The sequence below is a fragment of the Trematomus bernacchii genome, unplaced genomic scaffold, assembly GCF_902827165.1.
Source record: "Trematomus bernacchii unplaced genomic scaffold, fTreBer1.1, whole genome shotgun sequence".
Lineage (NCBI taxonomy): Eukaryota > Metazoa > Chordata > Actinopteri > Perciformes > Nototheniidae > Trematomus > Trematomus bernacchii.
This window is the reverse complement of record NW_022987685.1, coordinates 3,972,712-3,996,460: the sequence shown is the minus strand read 5'-3', so window position 1 is coordinate 3,996,460 and position 23,749 is coordinate 3,972,712. Positions and strand designations below refer to the sequence as shown.

General features: G+C 39.5%; 1 protein-coding gene across 31 annotated transcripts in view; it reads left to right on the top strand.

Annotated features, from left to right (window-relative positions):
* The window catches only part of LOC117487805 (receptor-type tyrosine-protein phosphatase delta-like), a 319,630-nt gene that overhangs the window by 126,630 nt on the left and 169,251 nt on the right, over window positions 1-23,749 (top strand). For all 31 annotated transcript variants that reach the window (XM_034136510.1, XM_034136512.1, XM_034136497.1 and 28 more), the window contains exon 7: window positions 6,897-6,940. The gene's annotated coding sequence lies outside the window, so the exon portion shown is untranslated. The remainder of the gene's footprint in view (window positions 1-6,896; window positions 6,941-23,749) is intronic.

The following is a 23,749-nucleotide window of genomic DNA, read 5'->3' as shown; positions in this document are numbered from 1 at the left end:
GGCAGTGGAATACGTCACTCTAAGCAGACAGAAAGAGGTCATGGGACAAATTCAGAGAATTGTTTCCCAGATTTAACTAAAATGTGAAAGACTAAAGCCCGCTCCCACAAGAGAAAATCCCCGCCCGGGGCCTGTGTGATGATGTAGCTGAGAAAATACATTCAGCAGGGTATAAATATTGCACGGTGAGTACATGGAGGGCTTTTTGGCCGATGAATTATTACACAAGTCCAGTGGCTTCCTGCCAGCCTCAGAGCATATCTCGCTCAGCTTCACCCTGCTGTAAGCTGTGGCTGGGGAATTGTGGTTATAGGCACGCCACAAATAACTACCAGCGATACTAGGAATCCATCACACTCATCCCACATGCGGTGTGCTTACACTTCACCGTCTCAAACATCAACCGGATAGCAGAAAAAACACTGCATGGGATTAAGAAGTGCCTGTGAGGCCTGAGTCAGGGTAAAATTACCCTCCAAAGGTGCATCATACAGTACATTATTTTCCACATTTCTCCATGAACACATGCAGCTCAGAGCAAGTTTTTTCTTGAATGTTTGCCTTAAGGATGCTTTGATATGCAGTTTATCCCCCAAAAGAGTACTTGTACTTCCTAAACTCTGAATAAAGGGCCTATTGACTCAACATCAGTAGAACAGGGTAGTAAAGTAAGTTTATCTTCAGCTTTTTTTTCTGCTAAATCACTTTTCATTTGCACAATATAATCATGTAAGTCAGCGGAGCGTGAAGCAGAGTTAATGCATGTGATTGTAGCAACACAATGAGAATAAAAGAAGATCAAAAATAAGCATCTAAATTGGAAAGGACTTTTGCCCGGCGCACTGCGTTGTCGAACTAAAGAAATGGCGGGCAGGTTGGGTCTTTTGGTGATTAGCAAAAAAAAAAAAAGCATAATCCCCAGGCTGCTGACATATTTCTTTTGAATAGCGCCTGTCTGAAAAAGACAGATATGCTTTGGAAAATGGATCAAATCTGTTTTATGTCAGATAGCAGCAAGCGCATTCCCAGGGTGAATCTTTACTAAGCCACAAACACACAGGATAACAGAATGAAGGACTGACAAAAAAAATACAAGATTTAATGATAATGCACAAATTATGATAACCTCTCAAATTACTTCCTGAAATACAGCACTGCACTGTGTGGGTTTAGTCCAAACCTTCTCCAAATTGTTGCAATAAAAAATGATAATTATTTTACGTTGCGCTGCTACTTTGGATATTAAGAAAGCAAGCGTGGACAATTCATTGTATTTCCTCGGCAAAGGAGGAATAATTTAGCAGCAGAGCTGAGCCACGGTGTGTTTAATGAAATGCACAAATGTATCTTAAGGCATTATGGAAGAGGTATTTAAGTCTGGTGCATATTTCATGTCCGTTAACTGCACACAGGCTGCTCAGCAGGTAATGCTCTGTTTTTTTAAATGCATTACATTTCCATCTTAAACACACAAATACAAACACATGAAAACACTTTAGCACTGGCTGTTCCTTATATAATTAATTATATCGTTCCTTATTGCATATCATAGTGCTATTACAAATGGTAAATGTCTACATGGCAAAAGCAAGTGTTATGATCCATTCAATTAAGAAACCTCGGCATACTTAATCCGATCACAATTCCCAAAAGGAATGAAGGAGTAAATGAGTTAATACAGGTCTCCCTTAGTGCTAAACGTATTTAGAGCAATGTGTTTGAACTGTGGATGGATATCCTGCCTGTAAATGTATTCAACATCATTTCTACTTTTGTTTATTTTTTGTCAACTAGTGGTGTAATGTCAACAATTCTCCTGTGGGATATAACCACAAGATGGTGCTGTGCGTCACCATATGAGTCCATCTGAAGCAGGGCTACAGTATTTACCACCCAGCATTAAAGTCATTGAATTACATTTCCTTTTTTACTATAGCCTCTTAACATTACATACAATATTAGTTTTTATCAATGACTCTGGTTTATTTTCACTATAATTAGTGTACCATTTTCAAATTACTTTTCAAAATACAAAATACAGGTTGTGGTCATTTAACTAACTTGAAGTAACCAATGAAGAGTACAAATACCCATTTGAACTCTGAAACCTATATATTGCAACAAAAATATGAAACATTTAGAGCATTTATTTCTGTCTACATATGTGCATACACGTAGCATAATTACAGAAGGGGGGGGGGGGTGTATGCAAATAGAGTAGTTTGTATGCAAAAGTGTTTTTGATAATATACATAGTAAAATATAAATAGTATTTATTGGAATAAAAAAATCCAGTAGATGGCACTCTGTCAATGCAGAATATTTCCACCCACATCCTCCTCCACCCACTCTTCAGTAGGTGTGCCTCATCATCAGGAGAGCACGCACACGCACACGCACACACACACACACACACACACACACACACACACACACACACACACACACACACACACACACACACACACACACACACACACACACACACACACACACACACACACACACACACACACACACACAGGAACTTTTACTGCTGCTCTAATGAAGTACACAAGCTATTTGCATGTAGGGTAAACAAAAAAAGAGCACTTTGATTGATGGCTGCATTAGAAAGTCACCACTGACGCACACGCACTTAAACACATACACCCACCTGCAGTGTTTACCCCTTCTTCATTGTATCCCCTTACATCTCTCATACTTGCACAAAGCTGAATGGCGTCACCACCCACCACACACGTACACTGCATCACACACACACACACACACACACACACACACACACACACACACACACACACACACACACACACACAACACACACACACACACACACACACACACACACACACACACACACACACACACACACACACACACACACACACACACACACACACACACACACACACACACACACACACACACACACACACACACACACACACACCTCCTCGCCATCTGTCTGTGCAGCGGCCCATGTCCCTGGCACTGGGAGCAGTTGGGAGCAGGAGAGTGAGAGTGAGAGAGAGAAAGTGTCTCTTGGCTCTGTAGTCTCACTTCCTGTTCCTCCTGCAGAGCTGTTGTCTATCAAACACTCTCACGACATCACACGACGGGCCCTCCCTGCCATCACACACATTTACGTGATGCCATTTTGAGTAAAAAAACATCTACATCTCCCTTGCCTTATGAGCACCAGAGATGTGTTTCCAGTGATTTCACTCCACAGCTATGGGAGCTTATTTCAGCTCAGCTCATTATCTACAGGATACACATTTCCTCGCATATTCTAAAGCCCACAACTCAACAAGAGGAAAAATAAACATGCCTGATTAGCTTATGTATCAGGCGGTTCAAATTAATACCGCAGATGGCAGAATTACTCACCATTTCTTGGGAGGCAGATATATAAAGAAAGTGGGAGGGACAGAGCATATTCATGGGCTCTGTGACGGAGGCATCGCAGGAAGAATCTGGATGTTTATTCACGGATATTAGCACCTATCCTGAAGCTGCACTGGCTTCCTGATTATATTTACCAGCATGAGTTTATTGTAAATAAAAAATGCATACTGTATGAACCCAGGAGTCACAGTGTCTGCACAACATAATGAGAAAAATCCACCAGGAATAAAAGGTGATTCTCTGTCATCAAGATTCCCTTTTCTCTTTTCAGTGAGTTTTCATAAGCATGCAGCTTTACAAAGAGCTTTGTAGGCAGCTTAAGTAATTTGAACAAAAATGCATTCCCTCTCTCTCAGTCTCTTCCATTTAGACAGCGGGCGAAAGTGCCTTCATAACGCTGCTATATTCAAGCGGAGTGATAAGAAATGGCAGCTATCAGCAGGCGGTTTGGAAGCCGCATATAACAGTTATTGTGTGTGTGTATAAAAATTGATTTATGTGGCCTATCACTTAGCAGGCGCAGTGTGTGGATGAATACGGGCTAATATAATATTATAGGAAGAGTGAGAGGGTTAAGGGAAGGGCCAGGAGTTGCCTCAAGGTGAAAAAGTATGATCAAAGTCCAGAGACATATCATTACTGCATGAAAGACACTTCAATATCTAAAGCAAGGTGAGACTGTCTATGTTCTACTGGAGACTGAATATTTATTTTAATTTCAAAACTATTCATGCTCCATGCATGTTGCACATTATTTTATAATGTTGTTATTATTATTATTTGAGGTATGAAGGTGACAGGGAAAATGTTTCATTCATTATATTAATAAAGACACTTTATTTCTCAGAACTATATATATTATTATAATTATATATTCCCACCAGTAAATTATGACGGAAAAACTGAGTATTTGCTGTGGCGGATTTAAAAACACTACCAACATTTTACAGACATTTCTTTTCAGTTTCGCTGTATGAGACATTCTGCAACCCTCTCTCTGATCAAACAGTTTGTGAATAAATGCATGCTAACGTGCAACCCAATTATACAGCAAAGTACTGCTTTTATACATAATGCTAATTAAAACTCTTAATTAAAAAATGTGAAGGAAATCAGAGAGATTTTTCAGATTGAAAAACACATTTACTTTTTAGTAAATGTCCTGCACATGTAATGCAGAAGAAGGAGCAGCCTGATATTTACCCGCTGGCGCAGCGCTGATGCCATGTCCAGACTTGTAAATCAGGCCCATTGAGGTAGCATAATGCTGATGATTATGACAGCCAGTCACATGGGAGTGATAGAGGCACGCTGAGTTATGGGCTAGGGGAGGATGCCCAGAACTGAAGAGTCTCACAAATGGAGAAGCACTTCCACCGAAACACAAGTCCCAGATGGGACTAATTCTGCGTTTGGCGGCTGTGCCACCCAAATGAGTGCACATTAGCTGCTCCAAACCCACAGAATAGTGAAGTGTGTTTGTTTTTTCATCACACATCTCTGCCACTTCACTCTATTACTGCGAGATAATATTTAAAAAACACAGAGACTGAATAAAAGAAAGTATTTTGAAAGTGTTGCACTGGCAGGGTTAACCCAATGCATTTTCATTCTTACTAAAGAATGTCCTGTTTGCATTGTGCTTCATTCAGTGCACTCCCCTCTAGAGATGAGCGATCATTCACTGGCATTGATCGTCAGCCATGATAATATAATCAGGCGTAAAGCCCGACAAGGCTGGCCCCCCCATAGATCAGAGCTGCTGACAGCAGAGCTATGCACAGGTCATAAACCCTCACCTTCGCTGTTTGACCCCGCATCAATTTGGCTCTTTCCAATATGAATGCAAATAACAATGCATTTTTAGTGACATGTTTATGGTTATCTCTGTATCTCCTTTCGCTCCGCCTGCTGCCCCTAAATGTGCTGATGTTAGCGAGCTAATGGGATTGAAAAAGGTAACCTATTGCTCACTAGTGGTCGGCTCGTCGCCCCCCCTCCCCAAAACATAAACAAAGCGTCCGCGCATGCCCTTGCTTTCTCACACACACACCTACATGTCCTCCACCCCAGTCACTTGTGTATGCATTGAGCTGATAAGTACTGCGGTTCATTTTCCCCATGGCAAAGCACAGTAAAAAACTGGGGAGTAATAATTGCTTTGGGGGGGGGGGGTGGGTGAGACGAGGATGGCTAAATATGCTTGATTGCCTCCTAAGCTTTGGTGCTGTGTAATGAAATATGGCTGCTGCAGACAGGAGCTCCCGTGCGATAGCTTTCTTGTCACTTTCTCACTTGCTTTTTTTTAAAACATTTTTTACCCTTCGCTCCTCTGTTCTGGCATTTTCGTCTTTGCTCACCCGTCGCCTTTGTTACAGAATGGAGTCCATCAAAGCTTGTGTTGCCATTGAACACTTATCTTAGCTATAATGTAATAATTACTGGGGCCAAATCCAGCATAATTGAGTATTCCTCGCCACATCAAAACGGCAGGCGTCCTAATATTCCTCTGTTCTACAATTTCATTTGTGGATTCATTAGCATGGACAGGGTGTATGGAGGGAAACCAGATAACAAGGAACTTAGCAAAAACACAACGCTGTTAATGAAGGGGTGAGGAAGCGGCCATAACCTCACCTGGGTAATTATTTATCCTTGCCATTAACATGTTTGGACCCTAGAACTCGAAATAAATGTCTACTAATATCCATAAAAACCTTTTAATGAAACCACATATCCAGTTTGCTTCCATTTAACAAACCAAATTCACGCAGAAAATTGAGCGTAAATTAGCACAAATTAGAAGTTTTTGGAGGCTACTGTTATAGCCATCATGACATTCATAATCATCATCTCATTCGAAAGCCCTACAATAACATTTGAAAAGATAATGAGGCAAATTAAAGCTCACACACTGTTGCTAAAACATGTTTCTCCTTAATTCATTTGTGTTGCTTCCACCCAAAGCACATTTCACCCTGTTGGTTACATGAGTAGCAAATCATTTACTAGAGTATTAGACCACAGGCTTGTATGGGCACAGAAGCATCTGCTAATGCATTTAGCCCAAGAAAATCTTCCCCGCACATTAAATGCAAGCGTCTTTGTCCTGCTCTCTTTCGCCTCCACAATAACTCACAAGCCCAATTTGCTGTGCTACTTCAAATAACATGTAATTACACTTGTTTTCATTATAATTCACAAAGCCAATCGATAACTGCGGTGAACTCATTCTCTGCTGCACATGCTATTCTCTGTCCTTTCAATTGTTTGCCAAACCAGTATCCTGTATGTCCTAACTTGTTTTGTAACTAAATATCTAATTATTGAACAGGTTTAGGAGAAATACTGAACAGTAAACTTCATTGGTGTTTTATTTCCATTAAGTAATTATTGCTGTTTGTAATAAATGTACAATATTCCTTCCAAATAGAGGGTCTGATTCATCCCTGCCTTGTTTTTTTCTATCTTTCTCCTTCCTGCAGTTCTCTTTCCTGAGACGTCACCCACAGGATGAGGCCTGCGGCAGGTAAGACACTGAAAGAATATTTGATAAGCGTAGGACAAGAATGTTCCGACCTCTGTTTTGCATCACTTCCCATTTGCTGAAATGTTAAACTTGAAGGGGCGCCTTCATGTTTTGCAAATGTATAAGCCCAGGGGCTCCAGCTGGCCATGTGTCCAAATATCCATCTTTGTTTTAATTTGATATATTGAGTGTCAGCACAGGACAGAGGATATGTCAAGTGATATCAAATCAAGCGCTAAGCTAAATCTCGACTGCAGCTCCATCCCTCCATCTCCTGACCTGAGATTGTAGGGGGGGGGGGGGCTGACTATATCTGGCAACCTAAACCTTTTTAAAGTGACGGAGAGAGTGTGGCAGACTGACTGGCACTGATGGGGCCCAGACGAGGAGTGTGGATGCTGCACTGCCCGGCCTCACAAGCCTGATTGATAGAGTGTGATGAGACTGTCACTGAGCAAGGAGAGCAGCGGGGAGATAGAGAGATGGGGGGGAATGGGCTGACCAGGGAAGGGAGATAGAGGGAAATAAATTTGAGAACATGTGAAGGATGAAGTGGGGAAATGCGTTTCGGACACATGAAGGATGGAAAGGGGGAGGGGGAGGGGGGGGGGGGGGGGGGGGGTTCACTGCAGAGGGGTGAGATACTGGACGGCTGAAGGGCTAACCTATATGCAAGTTCAGTTTGAGACTGATTGAGTTGATATAGTGTGGTAGCAGCAAACATTTCTAACAGCATGATGTCATAAAAATAGAAATCCTGAAGCTATCATATGAAAACGTATAGTTGCACTTTATTATTAGGATTGGTAAATTCAAATGTCAACAATATACATCTGTTCAAACTGAAGTCAAACTGAATTTTTCAAATATGACCCTAACCCTAACTTCCATTCAACTTCCTTGGCTTTCCAACTTGAACTGATGAAAGAAACCTCAACTGTGCAAACTGCAGCCACTTAACAATCAATGTACACATAAATAAATAGTAACTTAATGACGTTAATGTAACTATAACTTAAGGTATTAGAGGCATTTTGTTTCCTTATCTTAAATCAGTCACTTTGTACATCCACTCCAAACAAATCCTCCAATTAAAATACACAAATAAGCAACTATTGCATTTCCTTATTACTAGAATATAAACATAATAGCAAAAAAGCCAAGCTTAAAATATAAAGAGTTGGTTTAAAGGCGAATATTGGCAACTATGCATACTAGAACCTGATGGATTAATCTAAAGAATGCATTGTCCATATTGAAATGGAAATGAGCCAAGTTATTCAGCTGCATCTCTTCTGATCTCCTATATTTGTATTCCCTATAAATACATGTGAAAATCATAAATAGTTCCCTTGCTTGTGTATCGCTCCATCAGCACCTGCTCCGGACACATTATTAGATCTTGTGGACACATGGCATCCTGGCAGTGAAAACCGGCCGAGCTAAATCCCTGCTCTGGGAATTCCACAGTTAGTGATTTCAGACTCAATAAACCATGTTTTACTTTTATCCTTGCCTGAGGAAAGAAGGCTGACTCACTACAACGCCAACGTTATTATTAGTGCCTCACATGTGTGGAGGAAGCTGTGTGAAAGACAGAGAGGGAGTGAATGCAGAAGCAGCATGAGGAGCTCTTATCTGCTGCCTGCCAAGCCCTGACCAGGGCCCTGACTCCCCCACACCACCCCCCTCTCTGACGGGGCTCCCCACCAGTCTGCTGAAGGCAAGGCGGCCAGGTGAAATGAGCAATTCCCATTCAGGGACAGGAGCGGCACACACACTCGCCCTGTGAAATGGCTGCTCACTTTGGCAGATCAATGCACTCCCTTTCCCTGCACACTGCCACTGAGTGATAGCCAGGAAGAAAAAGAGGGGAGAACCAGTGTGTGTGTGTGTGTGTGAGAGTGTTTGTGTGTGTGGGGAGAGAAGGAGAGCTGTTTGTTTGTGTGTGTGTGTGTGTCTGTTAGTGTGTAGAGGGTGTTAGCAGGACATTTAATGATATTTGCCATGGCTGCTCTGAGAGAGCGCTGTTGAAGGAAAATGGGAAATGCTTTGCATATACTCAAAAGACATGCAATTTTGCTGTTGCCTCTTTGGGAAGGAAACGTTCCCAGTCCCACCGGATATGAGAATATTCAGCCACTGAACTGGAAACTTTGCAGATATGAAAGATATTAGTGAATATCATTAAAAGTGCCAAAATGAATTCCATATTTCTCCACTGATGAAAGTCATATGTCAGACATATAGGCATAGTTTCATAACTGAGATGAAATGATATATGCATAATCTAGGCTAATTTTCCACACGATAATCACACAGATGTCTTGGTTTAAAGTGAATATGCTCTTTGAATATGATGTTTTTTTTAACATTAATAACTGCATTTCTGATGACACAGGATATGGTATATCAGGATATATGATGTCAGTATTTGTGCAGTATAATGACAGTATTTATTATATATTCACACTCCTAAATCATGTGTCAAAGTGATGATATCTTCTATAGGAGCTTTGGTGTTATTCCTGAAAATAAATATTACATGTGATGTTTCAGAAGACCTATTATTATTTGATATTAACTCAATATGCATTATCCAGATATTTAAAAAAAAGTGTAATCACTTAGATTCTAAGTGATTACATTTATTTTTTATTTATTTTTTTAATTATAAATGTCTGTCTTTTTATGCCTTTAATAGCTACTAAGTTGAATTTGTATTTAAATGAATTAATCAATTATTTTTTATATTTTATTTTAATGTAGAGACATGGCTTTTAGCGACAATCATGTATTGCGTTACAATTATATGTAAAAAAAAAAAGTCTTAATATGATATTTGGCCTCGATTTATCTGAGGCCTGGCACACGCACCCCCTGCGATCTTTGGCGCACCCCCAAGGGGGGCAACTTAGAATATGAGTTATATACATTGTTTTGACATTTCCAATATAAAAACCATTAATACATAACAGGGCTTATTATAAAGCCTGCACATACTGTCCTGCAATTGGTGTAGTGTATATTCTGCAATCTTAGTTACTACTTACTACTATTTGTATTCTTCAAATTACTTTTAGATCATTTTTCAATTCAAAATCTAACCAAGGTCTTAACCGCTGCCGATACATCATAACCCAAATCGTATTGTTTTCTATTGGGTACTCTATTTATGAGAGCCTCCAACCAGATAACCAAATAATGATCCTAAAATGATCTTTAAGTAAAGTGTAAGCTGCATCATAAAGTATAAGTCCAGTACAACATTGGGTCTTATCCTCACAATCTGACAAATCCTGATTAGGTCATATTTTCTACACTCTCTAAATGTAATCTCACATTGACAACGTAATGAATCAATAAACCAATATCACTAAAACTCCAATATAATTGCCATTATTTGGGATCATATGCTGATGTTTTGGTGCTGATAGTGTTCCTGCAAGCATAGCAAACAGCTGTGCACCTCTGTGCAGGGGAAGAAGAAAATGTCTAATAAAATGAAATCACCTTCCTCCCTTTGGAAATCATAAATGAGAGATTGTTTCTGAGCAATCCAGACCTCTTCAGATTCATTAGATCTATGCAGACTCAAAACGAAGTACTAAACACACTGCAGAAATACAAAGCCTTAATGAAGGAGCAATGAATTATGGATTCCATTTGAATAAGGAGGTAAAGAAGCACTTGACCTGAAGCTACATTTAATTCAGTATATATTATAAGAAGAGGTCTTATACAGACTTGTCATATTTACAGCTGGAGTCTTAATCTTTATAACACATCTAACAATAGGAAATGCAATATGCTAGTTTAACTATTTAACTTTACAAGCTTATGAAACATTACACAATTCAAATATAAACCGCACTGACATATGTGGGCCTAACATGAATTACTCTTCCTGACATTTAGAATGCTTTTGACAGGAAACCTATACGTCATTATGCTAACTTTGACGTATTATAGAGTATATATTTAATGATCAGTTTTGGAAGGGGATGGGAGAGAAACTCCTTCTGGAGGGAACTTACAGACCATTTACATGCACGCAAACCTTATAACACACTACAGGGAAGGGGACACCTACAAAAGCAGAATTTAAGATCATTCTTTACAAGTGAAAGTCCTGATTTACATTTTTACTTTAAAAAGGTAGGTACAAAAGTATCAGGATCATAATGTTCTCTAAGTACAAAAGCAGTACTCAAAGTACTCATTATGCAAAATGGTCCATTTAAAAAAATAAAATGCAGTACAGTGTACTATTATCAGCTAAATATGCTTCAAGAATAAAAAGTGTAAGTACTCATTATGCAGAATGGATCTTTTTAGTATATTATGTTATTTTTTTTACTATTGTGTTTTTTTACATGCAGAGCATTTTAGTATGGTAGCTTGTCAATGTTGACTCAACTAAGGTACAATAAATACTCTGTTGATTAGTAGTACAGTACTGCATTACAGAATACCATATTAGCATTAAATGCCATTGTAAAGTTAATATAGTGGAGTAATAAAAAAAAAGTACCATATTTGCCTATGAAATGTAGTGAAGTTTAATTTAATTAAGTAGCATTAATTAGAAACTATTATAGTATTAAGTATAGCATAGATATGTCCAAAAACTATTTAGGTACAATACTTATATAGTCGGTTACTTTCCATCACTGTTAGTGACAAATGTGGAAAATAACTTAATTCAATCATTAATATTCAGATAACTCCCCTATTGCAAAACTATGGTTACAATCTAAATTTGTAAACAATATTTTTCTATTATTCTAAAAGGTAATCCGTCATATTTATCTTTCTGTATTCAAACCTCAACGTCGATGCAACCCAAGCTGAAAATAAAAGTCAGATATGCAGACATGACAGCAATAAAGTGCACTTGATTACATGCTTGAGGTTAAGAACAAGGAGACAGAAGAAAATAAAAATAGAAAAGCACCAAGCCTCTCAGCTTTGATTGCTCCAAACATCTGTAAGTTAGAGAGTCCTGTTTGTGTGCAGAGGCAGGTGCAGGAGGGCTGCATCTTTGTCATCAGCTGTCAAGGCAGTAATGAACAGTGTTTACTACTAATACAATGCACTGCCACATTTCAGGGTGTGAAATGTCAAAGTGTCCATTTTCTCCAAGCTACTCTCAAGCAACACTGTCAAGGCTTGGGCTGTAAACAAAAGGAAAAGAGAGGCAAGACAGCAACACAGAGCTTTCTCCATTTCACCCATTACAGTCAGAGTGAGTGTGGAGAATGTCAGTTTAGAAAAATAGAGGCCTGCAAAGGGAGAAATAGTGAAATCCATTTGGCAGACACATAATGATAGGTGTTAAACAAAACGGAGGGGAGGGAAGCAGCAGAGGCTGAGAGAGGCACGAAGACACAGGAGGACAGACAGACAGACATACAGGCAGGCTGAGAGACACCTGCTGTTGCATCACCTGCTGTAATAACAGTGTTGACATTCAAATAGAACGCTCTGACAATGGGAGATGGCTGAGGCAGCACCCAGTATGCAAATACAAAGAACACATCAGGAAATATTAGCTAGCGTCAGGACTTTTCACTGCAAACATTGACAACCACTTGACCCTCTGGCATCCCACAAGTGCTCCAGTATTATATATATATATATATATATATATATATGTATGTGTGTGTGTGTGTGTGTGTGTGTGTGTGGGCAAGCAATGTTTAGACATTAAATTAGCTAATTTGCTACTTAAGATTCTGAATAGAAGTATATTTCCTTGTGTATACTGCATATGAACATATAGTGTATGTGTGAATAGTTAAACTGCTGCTGTAGGCTTTGTATTCCTTGATTGGCATTTCAATTCCCCTCATAGCGCCACCCCTTCATTCTTGCTGTCATGCTATCTTGAATACCCAGGTTAAACATAATTCAAAAACAGAAAGGATCATTAGTCGGCAAATTCGTTCTTGACTCTCTGTTTCATGCACCCCACATGGCCCCGAAGGACCGATCAATCACGATCAGATTCAGCTGATATCACATTCACCATTGCACATATTTCATTCCCTTTCAAGTGCTCAGCAGTCTTTAGTATCAATGCAGACCTACGGTGATTAGAGTAGAAACTTTTCATGTCTAAACTCGGTAGGATTTGAAGGACTGCAGACATCAGCAGATCCTCGCTGATGCACAGGTCAATACCTATTATAGTAAAAGCAATAGTCAATACTGTGCTCTCACATTACCAGCTCTGGATATGGTTGCTTTCAAAAGCTTTTGTCCCTTCTACAGCACCATGATGATACATGTGATGGTTTAACAGCACGTTACTGTTAGTTTTGTTGGATGCTTTTTCTTGTATTATATGAGTGCAAATAAAAAAGATTGGACAACAAGAGAAGAGCTTCACTTCTCCAGTATAAACAGAATAAACAGTTTGATGGCCGGCTGCATCAAAGTCTAGATTTATTGGGTGTTTGCCATCAATGCTCTTTGAGTGTAGGCTTTCCAAAATACTACTACCACTTTAAATCACCGCCAAAAACCCACCTTTATTGACTTGCATTTATGTAATCATAAATTGGTCCTGACTTCTTTCTTAATGCACCACTCTTATGTTATGTCAACTCTACTTGCTGCTACCTCTCATGGATGGGACATTGAAAAAACAGTGTGCAAAACAATGGCAGTATACTTCTGTAATCCCTGCACATATTTTTCAACCACACTGAAGCAAAATATTAAACAAATGAGACCCTAATTATCATGGCACTTCATATGATTAATCTTTCAAATGTTCTGAACTCTCTTCTGAGGTATGAAAACTCAACCAATTATGAGATACTGTCCATTTTACCTAACATTCATTACATTTGAAATTACGTTTTAAATGTCACGTGTGCTCATCAAGCAGGTGATTCATTGAATAGCGTTTTTTAATATTGGCATATTGAAAAATCCTACATTTGACTTAACTTACTCAAACAATCCTAATTGGAATATAGTTAATTTAAAATATGCCGTGTGTATAAGGCAAATAACATCATCATTGAATCTCTGATTTAGAAGATACCACTACTAAAGTAGACAAGGAGACACGGTTAGTGCATTAATATTAAGATACAATTATTGCCATTGTGCTTGACATTTGTTAAATCTCAGCCATACATGGAGGGAGATTATTAAAAAGAACAAGACTGTAGAATTGAATATGTGAATGTGTTCAACAAAGGAAAGAGAAAGAAAGGGAATGTTCTGAATATACAAGGGAGCAAAGGAGGGCAGACAAGCTTCAGCGCCTTTAAAGTTTTCTACGGGAAATGAGATTTGGAATATGACAGAGCTTGTAATATCCTTACGCACAGCTTCCCAGCGTGTATGCTAATGCACTGTCCTGACCAGTAATACACAACAGGGAAAGAGGGCTAAATAAAATGAAGGAGGAAGCACTGAAATATAATTCGGAATGCCTATAACGACTCCAGTATCAGCCGTCTTGGATCTGTACTTCTTCATTCGGATGTTCTCATTTGTATCCGCACCTGTGTCATTCACAGCCTTACGTCTTAACCTAATTTCATGCTCTGCTGCTTTGGATGGATGGCTCTGCTGCAACATGTACACTGAAGGCAGGAGAGAGAGTACATGAGTGTGTGTGTGTGTGAATGTGCACTCACACAATCGCACAATTGTGGAAGGGGGGGGGGGCACTGCTACAATAGCAAAGAGATTGTAGTCACTGCCAGATATTAACCTTTCAACCTTGTACTTTTCTGTTAACAAAAATACATGAAGCTCCTCTAGACAGCTGTCAGTGAATCCATGTTTTACAGAATGATCAGAGCTGAAGTGATTGTTCATAATTAAATTAATAGTCTACTAGAAAAATACAAGTAAAAAGCGAGAAATTATATTCTGCATAAATTGGTAACAGCCAAGGGTATTGCCTTTCATGATCTGAGCGTTAAATGTACATGCTCATCTACAAAAGCTAGAGCAGGGAACACAATAAGATCAATAGGAACAAATAACATGGTGCACATTTTATATAAAGCACACATAAAATGACAATCAAGAAAATGCGTAAATATACAACCGACATACTCAGTGTTATTATTTCCAATTGATACGACAACATGTTTTAAAAAGTCCCTATCATGCTTTTTGTTGTTTTTCGATTTCCTGCTTGTTGTATAGATTTCTGTGCAAGTAAATGGACACAGTCCTCCCCTGTGCCCCTATGTCACAGTAGAGGCACACAATACTAATATGAACCTAAAAATTAGCATAGTATGGCCTCTTTAAAAGCTTTGTACAGCATAATGCCCTGTAACCTGTTTTAGTCAGTTGAATTGCTCAGTATATTCTTTAGCAGAGTGTCAGCACTGCCCTTTTACTTTGCCAGAGTATATTCTGGTGTAATGGCTTATTTAGCCAAACCAGGCATGACACCAATTATACTGGAGGGAAATCGATTGCAACAAAGCACTCTGCTTGGACAAACAATAAAAGGATCAAAGTGACTGGATGTTTTACTTGTGATAAGCAGCTAAATGAAAGTGTATTTTAAACTACATTTTTAGCCCAGTCAAAATCTGCTAGAGTATTATACTAGCGTGACATAAATAAACAAATGCAAAAACTGACAGAAAAATAAGCAACAAAGAAGATAAGGACGTAAACAGATTTTGCAATTTGCTGCAACAACAAAAACATGATTAAGGCCCAATCGCATCCCTTTATTGCACATTTTATTTTGCACTGATTCCAACAGAATTCGAGATAATTGCTTTTCCATACAATTGATAAAGTTGGTGACATTTATTTCAAGGAACTGTCGCTTGAAATGCAGATTAATGTCTAGTGTCCAGGCTCTGTGTTGAGCTCCTCAAATGTTTATTCTTCAATCGAAACGCTTTTGCAAAAGAACATTATAAGAAATGTCATGATGGAATGAAAACAACTTTCATTTCTACTTTTTAATACAAATATATTTGAATGCACTTCCATGATTTAAGTGTTTCAATACTAGCCATTACATGTAGATGATTTTGTACGCCACGCTGTGTAGTGATGTTGTCCTTTGTAATTCGGGGACACTATATAAACAGAGAGAATACACAACTATATGTTAATTAAACTGTAACCTTTGTGCCGCATACTGAACGACCACTACCGCTGTGTTTTATTATCTCTCACCTTGCCTTCAATTTCTGAGTTGTCATCATACATGTGCATTTTAAGGTTCAGAAGGGAAAGAAGCAGTGAGGCACACAGTGTGCACTAAGCTTATTTTAATTACTGTAGTATCTCACTGCTGCTGTGATGGTAGTGTCCTCACTGAATGTACAGTACTGTGAAAGATATTAAAACCATAATGAATATGCTAATTACCCTTTTTTCATATTCAGAATCCTTCAATGGTTTTATATTCTTGGGACAATAGCACCCTTTTATGTAAGCTATAATAAGTGCATGTAATTACTGGTATTATAATAATGTGGGTGTGTGTCACAATACAGTAGTCCTTTGTGCTGAAATAAGACACAGATCTGAAGTATTATTATAATCTGTAAACCATAACTCATAACGGACATCGAGAAAGTTGTGGTTCTTGTCCAGTCTCGTTGTCAATCTTGACTCCTGATAGATCCCTCACATGTCAGGAGCACACAGAGCATTTCCGTCAGCCCGCTGTGACTGTCAGGCTCTACAGACCATGAAAGCCGTATACGTGCTACCGAAATTAACTCATCGCAGAAAGGCACAGAGTCCCATATTAGCGTGGCCCACTTACACTTTTAGGCAGGTCTGTGCCAACCAATATAGTGGGAACTATTTCACATTCTCAGGCAGAAACATAAAATAAATCAATTTTACAGTATGTGGGATTTGGTTGAGCATGAACTATCAGGTTAATGGTGTCCGGGACTTGCGGTAGGTTAAATCATAGATGATGATGTGTTTTGGGCAATAAGGTACCCACAAAATACTAGAATCAGAATCACCACAGTAAATCTGTGTGGAGGATTTTGTTTTATAATCTGTCTCCTGTCTTGAGAAGAGGTGTCTGAGGCGGGAGCCAACCCAACTCTCTGTGGTACAATTACAGAAGTGAACTGCAGTCACTTAGCCCGCTAATACACGGTGAGATATTAATTACTGTTTGTAAACAATGCACTTTGCAGAGATTATTGCATGCACTCGGCGTCCTCCATTTGTGTTTGGTAATTCTCACAAGTGATTAAGTGGTGAAGCTAGGACAGCTGTTCAAGATGAGTTCATTGGCATGTTTAATTAATTGCACTTGAGATAATTATTCAATCATTACTTTGATTAATTTTCTGCATCCCAGATAATGCATCAAACGTCTGGATGATTTTAACAGTTCCAAAAGCGTGAGAAGATCAAGGCTAACTATCTTTGGGATCTAAAATTTGCTTTGAGGAGAAAGTAATGTCAGCTGACCGTGATAGTAATGTATAAATATGGCAGCAAGTGTAGGTTGACCTCACACCTGTCAAGGCTGCGTGTTTTCAACACATCAAAACACCCCGTCACTGCAACGTCTGAGTCGATTCAGTCTGCTTTACGTTTGAAACATGCTTCTTCTTCAGCCCCTCAGAAACGCAGGGTAGTGGCAACATTCAACTGAAGGAAAGCCAGACAAATCGTTTGTGAGAGATCTTGTCAAACAGATTAATTCCCACCCTGGGCCTCGGGGTTCTGGGCCGTTTTTCTGTCATGCTGCTTTGCCAGGCTCCCTCTTGATAATACCCCAAAGATAAAATTAATTGTGCAGGGAGATGTGGGATGGGGAGTATCTACAAGGACCTTGAGCAACACATGAAACTCTCTTTTTCTCTCGGCTACTCTGCATGTGAAAACACAGAAACAATCAAACCGTCAGAAGCATGACACATTGCTCCAACGTTCACCAACTTTGTTAGGAAGTTTCTGGAAGGGGGAAGTCCTCCGGGAGATGTGAATGGACAGATTCAACCCTATTGAGATATCATTGTGTAAGAATGTCTATGTTCAAATGACCATCAAAGTGGAATCACTTGCTTCATCAGCAGTTTACACAGAAGGCTGGCACACCAATGTTTGTCTACAACAGTCTGTTTGTATATCTGCAAGTTCATCTTCCTCTCACCTTTGACAATAACAGTCAGGCATAGCTAAATGCCTATATCGCAATTATTCTAATGATATAAACAACATTGGATCTGCAGGTATTTGGTCATAAAATAAGTATTGGACATTCAATTTAGATCTGAAGATGATGAGCATCATGAATGTGTGCAGCAGAGCTCAAGACAATCTAGTTAACAACGTTTGAGACATAACAAAATAAATTTGAATGTCAAGGCGACACTAGAGGAAAACTTAAGAGGATAATCAAAACTAATAGGATTCATCGTCTGGAAAACGTGCCGTTTACCAATATTGTTTACCAACAAATATGATTGTCAATTTTTTTTTGTGGTTTAAGAGAAAAAGACAAGGGAGTCATTAGGATTCATCCTGAAAGGGCAATACATATATGTGGAAAACTTCATGAGATATTTCCTCCTTACCTCTAGGGTAGCTAAACACTTTCTCCTGGAAAAACTAGCAGTAAGATGCAGTCACTCTAAGTAGAGCAGACCTTTCCCACACACTGTGTTGTCAACACACAGCTCAAATGTTAGCTCACAAGTGGTACTCCTGCTGTGACTGTATGTAAGCATGCAACATCACTGTCTTTCATCACTGCCGAACCTTCAAAAGAGACTGAAAAATGTATTTAAGCAAGACAAATTCCATAGAGAGCAAAGCAGAAGAGATAGTGGCAGTTGGACATATCCTCCAATAGCCCCTTGGCACATGACTTGCCCTCGTCACCTACACTGGCAGATGGTGCAAATGGGCCTGTATGTGCAGCATAAGGAGATCCATGTTTGCATGGATAGAAGTACTGTATTGGTTGTAATACCAGAGCTTAAATCAGTGTTTTGTCAGCTCCCTTTTTTGCTATGTCAATGCAGACTCGAGAAACTTGGCAGCTGCGTTATTATTTGTATTTAACAGACTGTCGCTTCTGTCAAGACTCATGATGCTGTATGAATAAGAGATGAGATATTTGACATGTTTGTTGGTTGAGAATGAAGTGTAGTCCAAGAATGTTGTGTCAATAGTTCTTGTAAATAGTATAATGTTTGTCCTTTTTCCTGGATATGCATTTGGATCTCATTTTAGTGGCTGTTTGAACAAATACTCAATAGTACATGAACTACTCGCTGGGCACTGACAGTTTTGAGCTCCAGTAGTTCCCCACTGTCACAATGTCCCAGTGGTGTCCTCCTTTTGGATCCAGAGATATCCTTCAGCAGAGCTCATCCTGACGCTGCAGTGTCACTCAGACAGGCAGTGAGGAAGGACGACCAGGAATGAGAGCTCAGAGCAGGTAGAAACTATCGACAGGACGCTGGGGAGCAATTATGAGTAAAAACCCAAGGGCTCGCTAAAAGAAACCTCGTTAAGTCTTTTGGAAACAAAGCTCCGACCCCTGTTAAGAGATTTTTGCTGGTTAGCCAGGCACAAAAGCAAATCTGAAGCTCCACTGGTGACGGATAAATCAAACAAAAAACGACGGGAGTTGTCAAATTCAAGAGTTTAGCTTAAAGTCGATTAATCTTTATGTCATTTTCGTGAATCTGTGCAACAGTACGTGTAGTGATGTGATTAACAAGCTGACCTTTTGCAAGCATTTTAACTCCTCAGCGTTTGTATTTTCAAGCCTATGAAAATCCAACAGAAATAAATGAAATAGCTGCCTTTGACACGCACCACATCACTCTGTATAAAATACCTGCAAATGATCGAGGCAGACTGATAATGGTTTGGGAGAGGACTCGGCTTGCTGCCCTGTGACAGACATTTCCAATTAAAAAGGGTAAATAACCTGAGATTCATCTATTTCACCATGTCCTGAAATGTATCAGCCAATCGTGTTTTAAATCTGCTCACCCCTGACATGGTAATATCGCAGTTTTGGATTTCCAAGGCAAAGATAAATACAGTTTCCTCACACTTCTATTTAAATCTCCCTGTCTGTATCAGAGCTATCATGAAGCAAAAGTGTGGGGGGATAGTAGTGATTATGGTACATCAACTTGATATGAGCAGGAGGTGGGACTGAGTTTGAAGAACAGTTGGATATGACTTTGTGTTTAAACAGAATATGAATCTGTTTCCCTGAATATCGTCACAGGCAGGAAGAGGATTCAACGCCATAACTTCTACTTGTAACTGCCATTATGAGCTATGTAGAGCTTTTATAAGGATGTAAAGATCCAAAGGCTTTGAACACAGGCTTAAAGTACAATCCTTGAGTAAATAACATTCACCACTAGGAATGCAAGAGAATGGTGCTTGTGACTACTATCATGTTATGAAATGTTCAATGAAATATGATAGGGTTTAATTTACCTGAATGGAATAGTGAAAACATCACTGTGATAGCAACAAAACAACTCATACAGCTGCAGTTTTTTGTTTAGAAGCCAAACAAAACCCCGAGACGTTTACATTACAGAGTTTTCCAAAATGGCCTGGCCCAACCATGACCTGAATCTGGCTCAGCTGCAGCCACAGACTAATGCTGCAGGTGTGATGGATGTTCTGCCTCTGGCCTAAAGCTTGCCCAACTGCTAATAACTGGAGCTGATGCCATGCCTGCATCCACCACAATACAGCCGAATGTCAACCTTTGGCGGATCAACTTTTACGTTCCTCTTTCGATTAACTGCAGCTAACATTAACAGAATGCAGCATCATGATAGTGCGGACCATCCAAGGGAAAAAAAAGTCTTTCTTTTTTTGGTAAATAAAGTGACATGACTCATTAATGTGATGAATGACTATGCAATTCCCCAGGACCTCAGCATCAAGCCCCCCCCCACACACACAAACCCCCTTCAGGCGTCCCTCCTGTGGGCCATTCCGGGTGAAAGCCGAACATTTAAACGTGTGCCTGTAAGTGCTGAGGCAAGCAGCTCCGCCGGCCAAATGGTTGCTTTTTTTCAGCTGTTGAAGCTCCCAAGGACCCATTTCACTGTTAGCATCAAATCATTAAATTCACCCCGTACTCCGTCACTTAGAGTTATAGGGAGATAGATAGCAAGACAAAGGGAGAGGGTAAAGTAAAGTAAGAGGACAAAGGTCAAATCAAAAAAGGTAATTTCCCAGCTGTAAAAGCTAAATACACCACATTATTAGGTTGATAACAAACGCAATAAGAACTCATACTTAAAATGCAAATTACTGCAATTTTTGTTCATAAAGGAGAGGATCAACACAATATGATTTGGCTATTGTGTCACTGTCAAAGCACAGGACTTTAATTTATTCTGTCTGAAAATCTCTGATATCACTACACCTTGAACTTACAAAGCAGAAAAATGCTAAAAATGTCCGGCATTTTTTTATTATTATTCCAAGAAGGTTGCTTATTGTATAGAAACTTTTGTGGCTAAGCAAAAGAGAAAATGAGAAATGTGTGTGTCTGTGCATAAAAGTTACAAAAGCAAACTATCTTCAGCAGATTGTGTTATTCTTTAGATTTATACTAAATCTGACCTTGATGCTAAGTGTTACAAAACAAATAACTGCCCTCAGTTATCTCCATTAATTTTGGCGTACAGTATGTCCAGGACAAACCATGTGTTTAGTCTAATGCAAAGGAATTATGCACTTTTCTATATTGCTCAAATTTCACAGGTCGACACCAACCACTTGATCTGAATGGCAGCCTCATTGAATCGCAGCATATCAAAGTGCCTATATACTGATTAGTTGTAATTACGCAATTATGTTTATTGCTTAGCAACTCAGTAATAAACAGAGACTGCCCATTTAACAAAATCTATTATCAAACCCCTTTTAATACACTTACAGCAGCGAGCTGTTCTCGGCACCATTAGGTGACTGGACTTGGTTTCCATGGGAACCAACGAGCAACACCAGTCAGTGAAATGAGGATCCAGCTGCTGAGCTCTCGGGAGAAACAGTGTGAGGTGAAATGAATAGAAGTCTATTAAAACGAATAAAGGTGTGCAGGGAGGGAGAGGAGGCAGGCGCTGAGAGAAAGAGGAGCACACTTTGTTTAAAAGAGAGATGGTATGGAGAAATAGCACTGAGGCACGGCGCGCTCCCGGGTGTTTGACTTTCCCACTTTCATTACTTTGAGCTGTGTAATCTTGATGTTCAGGGCAGGAGGAGAGATAGCAGGTGAAGGCCATCATGTTTGAGCGAGTCTCAGCGGGTACAGTACAGAGTTACAGCTGCACTGTGAACTGGAGTCGCTCAAATACAGCACCCTGCGCCTCCAGAAAGATCAGAGAAATGACTTTATATCACAACGCCTCATTCGTATTCGGAACTTGCATCAACTGGCAATCAATTTCTAAATCAATCAGCTAAATACATAAAGGGCAATTTGTTGTTTTACAGGATTATTTTCACAATCTGTGTGAGGCTTTGCGCTGCGGTGGTCATTTGATGACTGATTTGATGAACTCTTGAAAAGTGTTTCCTACAAACTGTATTGGACTGAATGATTTTGTGAAATGCACCTGCACTTATTAACACGCAGCATGTGGCCAAGTGTGTGCTGATTATGAATTAGTGACTCCAGGGAAACATGTTCCCAGTCTACACACCCTTCAGTCCTGATGTGAGATGAGTCATGCAGTCAATCTTTTGTAAAAACTTTCTTTCTCTACAGAAATGTTTTTTTTCTATTCAACCTTTGAACGTCAGTGCCTTCATCTATGTGTGCACATGCATCGTGAGTAGGGAAGTGTGTGTGTGTGTGTGTGTGTGTGTGGAGTTTTCAGAAGTAAAGAAGTTGAAGGAGGAGTCAGATGCTTGCCTCGGAGGGCCGGCTGTTTTTGGCTGGCGCCTCTTCACCCGCGCTCATGGTGTGAATAGAACAGAAAGCAAATGTGTCCCTCCGTATGGTGGGTCAGAAAACACGGCAGCACAGATTTTCTGCAGGGTTTATCACAGGGCAAAATCAAACGGAATTTCAACACAGTGCCATATGAAGCTTTTGCCCTGAGGGCCTGATTTCCTGTTACCCTGGTGTTTTAACAATGAGGCTGTCCAATTGAGGCAGGCATGTTTAAGTGGTCTTTCAGTTCAGCCTGTTTTGTGCTACAAAGTTGCCACAGTGCCACAGAGGATTTATTTGCAGCATTTGGGAGTGAGGCCATCTCTATCAGAAGAAGCAAAAGCATTACTAAAACCCATCTTTGTTGAAATGACTGCATACAACATCACCACACTGAAAGACTGGGGGGACACTTTTTTAAAGATTGCTCCACTAATTGCTAATTTCTGGCTTTACAGTGCAAACATAATGCAAATCACATCGCAGCAATTTGAATGGAGGCTTTTTTCAACAAGGTGGTTGTATTTTGCACAAAATTGAAAGAACAGATCATTGTTATTGGGTTAAAAAAAGATATAAATCCCAGGATATATCAAATATATTTTTGGAATTATCAAGAACAATTTACTTAGTGCTGCTAATGGTCAAAAACTCCTAAGGAAACCTTTCACAGGACCGATTAGCAAAGTTTACATTTGTGAAGGGTTTTATGTTTGCCTCCATTGCCTCCTTTTTATGCATTGAAAAATCTAACATTTCAAATATGATTAATAAACGTTAGGGAATGGATGTTCTTGCCATTTTCTGTACACAGTTTAAGGAATATAAAAATGGGTCCATGATGGAAAAAGTCAAACTCTTTGACAGTCTTGGTATAACTTCAGTTT